The following is a 7,878-nucleotide window of genomic DNA, read 5'->3' as shown; positions in this document are numbered from 1 at the left end:
GGCAGCCCCCCACATATAATGACTGTTAGCAAGATGAAAAGACAAACGTAGGAATGAAATAGATTCAGCAAAGTGAGGCCCGATATTCTAGACAGAGCGAGGATAGCAAAGAGAACTATGCAGTCTACAAAAAACCCTAAAACGAAAACCACGCAAAGGGGCAAAAAGACCCACTGTGCCGAACTAACAGCACGGCGGTGCACCCCTTTGCTTCTCAGAGCTTCCAGCAAAAGTTAATAGCAAGCTGGACAGAAAAAACAGAAAACAAACTAGAAGCACTTATCTAGCAGAGCAGCAGGCCCAAGGAAAGATGCAGTAGCTCAGATCCAACACTGGAACATTGACAAGGAGCAAGGAAGACAGACTCAGGTGGAGCTAAATAGCAAGGCAGCCAACGAGCTCACCAAAACACCTGAGGGAGGAAGCCCAGAGACTGCAATACCACTTGTGACCACAGAAGTGAACTCAGCCACAGAATTCACAACACGTAAGGGCTTTATTGTGGATTGAGTTACATAGTCATAAATTATCGGGCAACTATCTTTGTGCTTGTGTAAGAGGATAACTTTATCCCGGCCCACGGGAAAATCTAAGTTGTCGATAACCGGAGTCAGAGGGCCAGGTATGGAAGAGATATTAAGTTTTTGGTTACCATTTTTAATGAAAAGAACTAGGTTTCTTGTGAGAAAGGGAAGGTCCTCATTCTGTTCTTGTACGTTTTTCCTTTGCCAAATGTTTGCTATGGGATTGGTCAATGAAAGCTTGGATTCTAAGCTTACTAATTTTTTACTGCATTTGTGATGGAATAGATCTAGTATGCATGTTCCAAGGGATGCATAATTATTAGTGTTGAGCGATACCGTCTGATACTTGAAAGTATTGGTATCGGATAGTATCGGCCGATACCCGAAAAGTATCGGATATCGCCGATACCGATACCCGATACCAATACAAGTCAATGGGACACCAAGTATCGGAAGGTATCCTGATGGTTCCCAGGGTCTGAAGGAGAGGAAACTCTCCTTCAGGCCCTGGGATCCATATTAATGTGTAAAATAAAGAATTAAAATAAAAAAATATTGATATAATTACCTCTCCGGAGTCCCCTGGACATCACCGCTGGTAACCGGCAGCCTTCTTTGTTTAAAATGAGCGCGTTTAGGACCTGAGAATGACGTCGCGGCTTCTGATTGGTCGCGTGCCGCTCATGTGACCGCCACGCGACCAATCAGAAGCCGCGACATCATTCCTCAGGTCCTAAATTCCTAGAATGAGGAGTTTAGGACCTGAGGAATGAAGTCGCGGCTTCTGATTGGTCGCGTGCCGCTCATGTGACCGCCACGCGACCAATCAGAAGCCGCGACGTCATTCCTCAGGTCCTAAATTCCTAGAATGAGGAGTTTAGGACCTGAGAATGACGTCGCGGCTTCTGATTGGTCGCGTGGCGGTCACATGAGCGGCAAGCGACCAATCAGAAGCCGTGACGTCATGGGAGTCCCTAAACGCGCTCATTTTAAACAAAGAAGGCTGCCGGTTACCAGCGGTGATGTCCAGGGGCCTCCGGAGAGGTAAGTATATCAATATTTTTTATTTTAATTCTTTATTTTACACATTACTATGGATCCGATACCGATACCTCAAAAGTATCGGAACTCGGTATCGGAATTCCGATACCGCAAGTATCGGCCGATACCCGATACTTGCGGTATCGGAATGCTCAACACTAATAATTATAGAATTGGAATTTTGGGAGACTTAGTCCTCCTGTTCATTTAGACCTGCTTAGGAGCTGATTTGATATACGTGAACGCTTGCCAGACCACACATATCTTGTGATTACAGTCTTAAGTCTGGAGAAGAAGGAAGGCGGGAGAGCCATTGGGATAGTCTGGAAAAAATAAAGGAGGCGTGGTAGTAAATCCATCTTAATGGTATTAATCCTACCCAGCCAGGATAAGTGTAATTTTTTCCATTTTTCTAGATCAATCTTTGCTCTACGAAGGGCTATTCTATAATTGGCCTCATATAATTGTGATGTTTTTGAGGTAAATGTGATGCCCAAATACCTAAGGGAGTCCGTTCGCCATCTAAACGGAAAGGAGGAGTGTAACTGAGAGACCAAAGAGGGTGAAAGTGAGATATTTAGTATTTCATATTGTTCTATTTTGAATGGGTGTGATTTGAACTTTTATATTTTTTTAATTTTTTTAATATTTTGAAAAACATTTTCTTTTACTTTTTGCTTGCTTTAATAGTCTCCATGGGAGAAGGTGCTGGCCTTCTAGCTCCGACCAGTGATGTCACAGCAGGATCCTGATCGCTGCTGCGTGTGAAACATAACTATATCGCTATCCAGGACGCTGCAACGTCACGGATCGCTATCGTTATCGTTCTAAAGTTGCTCAGTGTGAAGGTACCTTAATGATTGTCACTTTAACACAGAGTGGACTGGAAGTAGATGAAAACAAGTTAATTGTATTTAGGTACAATTCTATTTTTTTGTCTATACACGATTAGTTAATTTATCTTATTGAACAAATATAACAAACTCATTTTATTGTGTAGCTACCTATGAATCTTTGAACCTAAATGGTCTTCACTATTTGCTTTTCCTAAGATGACCATCAAGGATCCTTAATACTAAGCTTGTAACACAGATAAGATTAAGCTTCTTATCACAAGCTACTGTATATACATTGCATTGCAGCACTAATGATCTAACAGAGCACACATACAGTATATACTCAAGTATAAGCCGACCCGAGTATAAGCCGACCCCTCTAAGTTTGCAACAAAAAACTGGGAAAACTTATTGACTCGAGTATAAACCTACGGTGGAAAATGCAGCAGCTACAGGTAAATGTCAAAAATAAAAATAGATACCAATAAAAGTAAAATTAATTGAGACATCAGTAGGTTAAGTGTTTTTGAATATCCTTATTGAATCAGGAGCCCCATATAATGCTCCATACAGTTTATGATAGGCCCCATAAGATGCTCCATGCAAAACGTGCCCCATATAATGCTCCATAAAATTTATGATGGGCCCATAAGGTGCTCCATATTAAAATATGCCCCATATAATGCTGCACAAATGCTGAATATGACCCCATAAGATGCTCCATACTGATATTTGGCCCATATAATGCTGCACAAAAGCTGATTGTGGCCCCATAAAATGCTCCATATAAAAATGTGCCACATATAATGCTCCATACAGTTCATCATGGCCCCATAATATGCTCCATATAACAATATGCCACATATAATGCTCCATACAGTTCATTATGGCCCCATAAAATGCTCCATATAAAAATGTGCCACATATAATGCTCCATACAGTTCATCATGGCCCCATAATATGCTCCATATAACAATATGCCACATATAATGCTCCATACAGTTCATTATGGCCCCATAAGATGCTCCATATAACAATGTGTCACATGTAATGCTCCATGCAGTTCATTATGGCCCCATAGATGCTCCATATAACAATGTGCCACATATAATGCTCCATACAGTTCATTATGGCCCCATAGATGCTCCATATAACAAGGTGCCACATATAATGCTCCATGCAGTTCATTATAGCCCCATTAGATGCTCCATATAACAATGTGCCACCTATAATGCTCCATGCAGTTCATTATGGCCCCATAAGATGCTCCAAATAAGAATATGCTCCATATAATGCTCCATGCAGTTCATTATGGCCCCATAAGATGCTCCATATAACAATGTGACACATATAATGCTCAATACAGTTCATTATGGCCCCATAGATGCTCCATATAACAATGTACCACATATAATGCTCCATACAGTTCATTATGGCCCCATGGATGTTCCATATAACAATGTGCCACATATAATGCTGCTGCTGCAATTAAAAAAATGACATACTCACCTCTCGTCGCTGCCCGCTGCTCCTCAGCATCTCATCTCTCTGCACTGACTGTTCAGGCAGAGGGCGGAGCCCACACTATTACCTCTGACCTGAACAGTCACTGCAGAAGACGTGGAAGACGGGGCGGCGGTGGAACGAGGAAAGGTAAATATGAAATACTCACCTGCTCCCGGCGACGGCAGCTTCTTCCTCTGTTCAGCAGTCATGTGGTACCGCTCATTACAGTAATTAATATGCAACTCCACCCCTATGGGAGTGGAGTCCATATTCATTACTTTAATGAGTGGTACCACGTGACCGCTGAACAGGGGAAGATGCTGCTGGCGCCAGAGACCATGGGACATGCAGGGAGGGACCGCGTCAGGAGCACCAGGAGCAGGTAAGTATGTGCCTATCATCGCTCCCTCTCAACCGCCGACCCCTCCGACGACCATGACTCGAGTATAAGCGAAGATGGGCACTTCCAGCCCATTTTTGGGGGGCTGAAAATCTCGGCTTATACTCGAGTATATACGGTATTTGACTTCTCTTACCGAGATTTAACATGTCTGAAGTATGTGGATCAGTAGCGTAGCTATTAGGGGGGCAGAGGGTGTGGTTGCCCCAGGCCCTCTCCTAATAGGGTCCACCGAAGCTGTGCTACCTTTAATTATATCAGCGTGCACAGCCCACCAATATATTTAAGCTCTGTGGTAAAGAAGGTAGATACGATCTCCCTGCACTACTGTGGACAGTGGCTGGGGAGAAGCAGAGGAGCACATGCCACCTGGGATGCTTGGTGCTGGCTGAATATGTATGATAAATAGCAAAACAGAAGAAAATAGAAGCAGCAAGTAGGGGCGTACAGAAAATCACATATGGGTGCGGGCCCCTAAACATCTACTCAGTCTAGACAACAAGACCCCCAAAGGAAGAGAAGGAGAAAAAGAGAAGAACAGACGAGCCAGGGGGCATACTTTCTTCTTTAGTAACATTCTACCTTCCTCTCTTTCTTCTCGTTCCCTCCTTTCCATTTCCCTCTTTGGGGTCTTGTCCAGACAAGAGTATTTCTTGTAGGGCTACCTGAATACATTCAGGAAGCTATGAATGACTGGTATCTACCACTATATGGTCACAATATGGCGGTAATATCAATGTTGTTCCTTGTGGAGATGTTTCTTTAGTTACAGCAGGATCATCTGCTGCCCACGATTTGGGTGTGCCACCGTAGTTGTAATCAGAAGTTAGGGGCCCACTACGCAGTTTCACCCCCTTAGCAACATCTCTGATGTGGATAGAAGTTTGTGAAGTGGTTGAGAAAAATATACTGGGATCAAAAGAAATGTTAGAGAAAATTATTCTATGACGGTGTTTGAATCCCTTCATGTGAATAAAGAAAAATATGTCTGCCACCATCATGCACATTGTAAAAGAATGCATCAGCTATAGACACCTCATATAAGCTCAGGAGTAGCCACCCAGGCCTCCTGAAATGTTACAGCTATTAAAACATAGCACCTCTAGCAAGGTAGGACTTTCACAGCCACTATAAAAGCTGAGGCAGGGCGTTACAACTACGCTTGAGCGAAACGGATCGGACAAATTCAAAAGTCGCCGACTTTTGGCAAAGTCGGGTTTCATGAAACCCGACCCGATCCTAGTGTGGGATCGGCCATGCGGTCGGCGATCTTCGCGCCAAAGTCGCGTTTCGTATGACGCGCTTGGCGCCATTTTTTCAGCCAATGAAGGAGCGTGGGCAGAGTGATGACATAGGTCTTAGGGGCGTGGACGCCTATCGCCATCTTGTCGCTTGTGCGCTGTAGCGATTTGCAATGTGTAACACCAGCTTTTCTGTTCAGGGACGGAGGAGAGAGAGAGAGAGAGAGAGAGAGAGAAAAAAAATTACCCATTGACTTTGCATTGGGTTTCGTGTTTCGGTCAATCCCCGACTTTTTGCCATAATCGGCCGAGTTCACTCGACTCGACTTTTGAGATAGTCGGATTTCGCGAAACCCAAATCGACCCTAAAAAAGTAAAAGTCGCTCAACCCTAGTTACAACCTACAGAAAGAACCTGAGAGTGAAAAGCTTAGATAAAGCATTAGATATAGGGTGAAAAAGCTATAGAGCTTTGGAAAATTAATTCAAACTCATTGTGTATACAATTGTAGCACTGAAGATGATGCATTTAGATGTCAGTCTGCAAATAATACAGAGACTCAACTGATAGGGGGAGAGATGGAAAGATGACAGTAGCAGCAATACCAGATTTAGTGAGATGAATCAGTGATACAGTGTAGCAGGCATTTGTTCTTCTGCATTTTAATTTTATATATTTTCCATTATTCTTGATGCAATAGAAAGCAGCAAGCAAATCACTCAGCTTAAATTTTTAAAGAACCAAAAAAGCAACAAATCAGTGTCAGCTGAAAAACTTGTACTGCTTTTCTCAAGAAACAACACCTAGTTTTTTCATGTTTTTTGCAATTATTTTTTTGTCGAAAGGGGGTAATTGTTTTTACCAAATACAAAAAAAAAAATCACCAATACACAGACATTGAACTGTGACCGTCTAGCTCACAAATTGTGCAGGATTCCAATAATTGTTTTTTGCACACCAGTTTTATTAGTGAAAATGTGCATTTATACATGCAACATCAATACATGGCCTGTTATAGATGTTTTCTTTTAGAACATGCACCCTTCTCATCTTTACTAGGCACAACCATTCCAGTTGAATTGTGCTAAAAAAAAAATCTGCAAAAAAATATATACCGTATATACTCGAGTATGAGCCGACCCGATTATAAGCCGAGGCACCTAATTTTGCCATGGAAAACTGGGTGAGCTTGTTGACTCTAGTATAAGCCAGGTATGCATTGTCCCCTCATCCCTATGCTGGTATGTGTGGCTACCCCTGTCTTGTCCTGCACAGTGTGGCTCCCCCTGATGTATGCATGGCTCCCCAGGTCCCCTAGGTGTATGCATGGCACCCCCATCCCAAATTGTATGCATGGCTTGGCTCCCCCCTCCCATCACTGTATGCATAGCTGGGCTCCCCGTCCCATCCTTGTGTGCATGGCTGGCCTCCCCATCCCATCCTTGTATGCATGGCTCAGCTCCCTCGTCCTCCCCCATTATCCCCCATCATACTCACCCTCCTTGCGCTGTCGCTGCAGGTCCCTGCATCTCCGACATCTGAGATGCAGGGATGTTCAGCGATGGTGCGAGGAGGATGAATATGATGTCACAGCCACCGGTCGTGCCGTTGCTCCACCACTCCCCTCCCTCGCTGTCTTTCTGGACAATGACCCGGGTGTAAGCCGAGGGGGATGTTTTCAGCACAACAAAATGTGCTGAAAATCTCAGCTTATACACGAGTATATACGGTATTTAACTTTTTGCTCACTTATTTTACTAGTTCCATTTGACAACCGTACATGCCACAGCAATACTGTAGGTGCTGCATTTTTATTTCCGGGCATGTAACTGAGTTTTGCTTTTTTTTACCAGTATACCACTTTAGTTAGGGCCTTTTTTTCAGTTGGGGAGAACAGAGTTTAAAAGACAAAAAAAAAATATTTTGACCCATTTCTTACATGTTTAATTGTATTATTAGAGATGAGCAAACCCCTAGATGATTCGGGTTCGCTAGATTCATCCGAGATTTTTAGAAAGGCCATTTTGGGCCCCGATCTTGACCCTGGACACCGAATCTCATATACAGTAAGTCATTGTTGACCCCAACTACAGAGCTGTAAAATGGCTGTAAAATGGTTGAAGTAAGGGCTAGGGGGCTGCAAAAGAAAAAAAATGGGGGTAAGATCAGGACAATTGCCCTGCAAACAAAAGTGTGTAGGAAAATGACTTAAATGGGGATTTTAATAGTGCCCCCACAGAGAATAGGGAAGATAATCCCTAAAGAAGCAGCTTACAAGCTACACCCCAGACCTTGGGGCACAGGACTTCCACAGAAGCTAATTCAAACTT

This window comes from Ranitomeya imitator, chromosome 6 (genome assembly GCF_032444005.1).
Source record: "Ranitomeya imitator isolate aRanImi1 chromosome 6, aRanImi1.pri, whole genome shotgun sequence".
Taxonomy (NCBI): domain Eukaryota; kingdom Metazoa; phylum Chordata; class Amphibia; order Anura; family Dendrobatidae; genus Ranitomeya; species Ranitomeya imitator.
Note: the sequence above shows the minus strand (reverse complement) of the source record.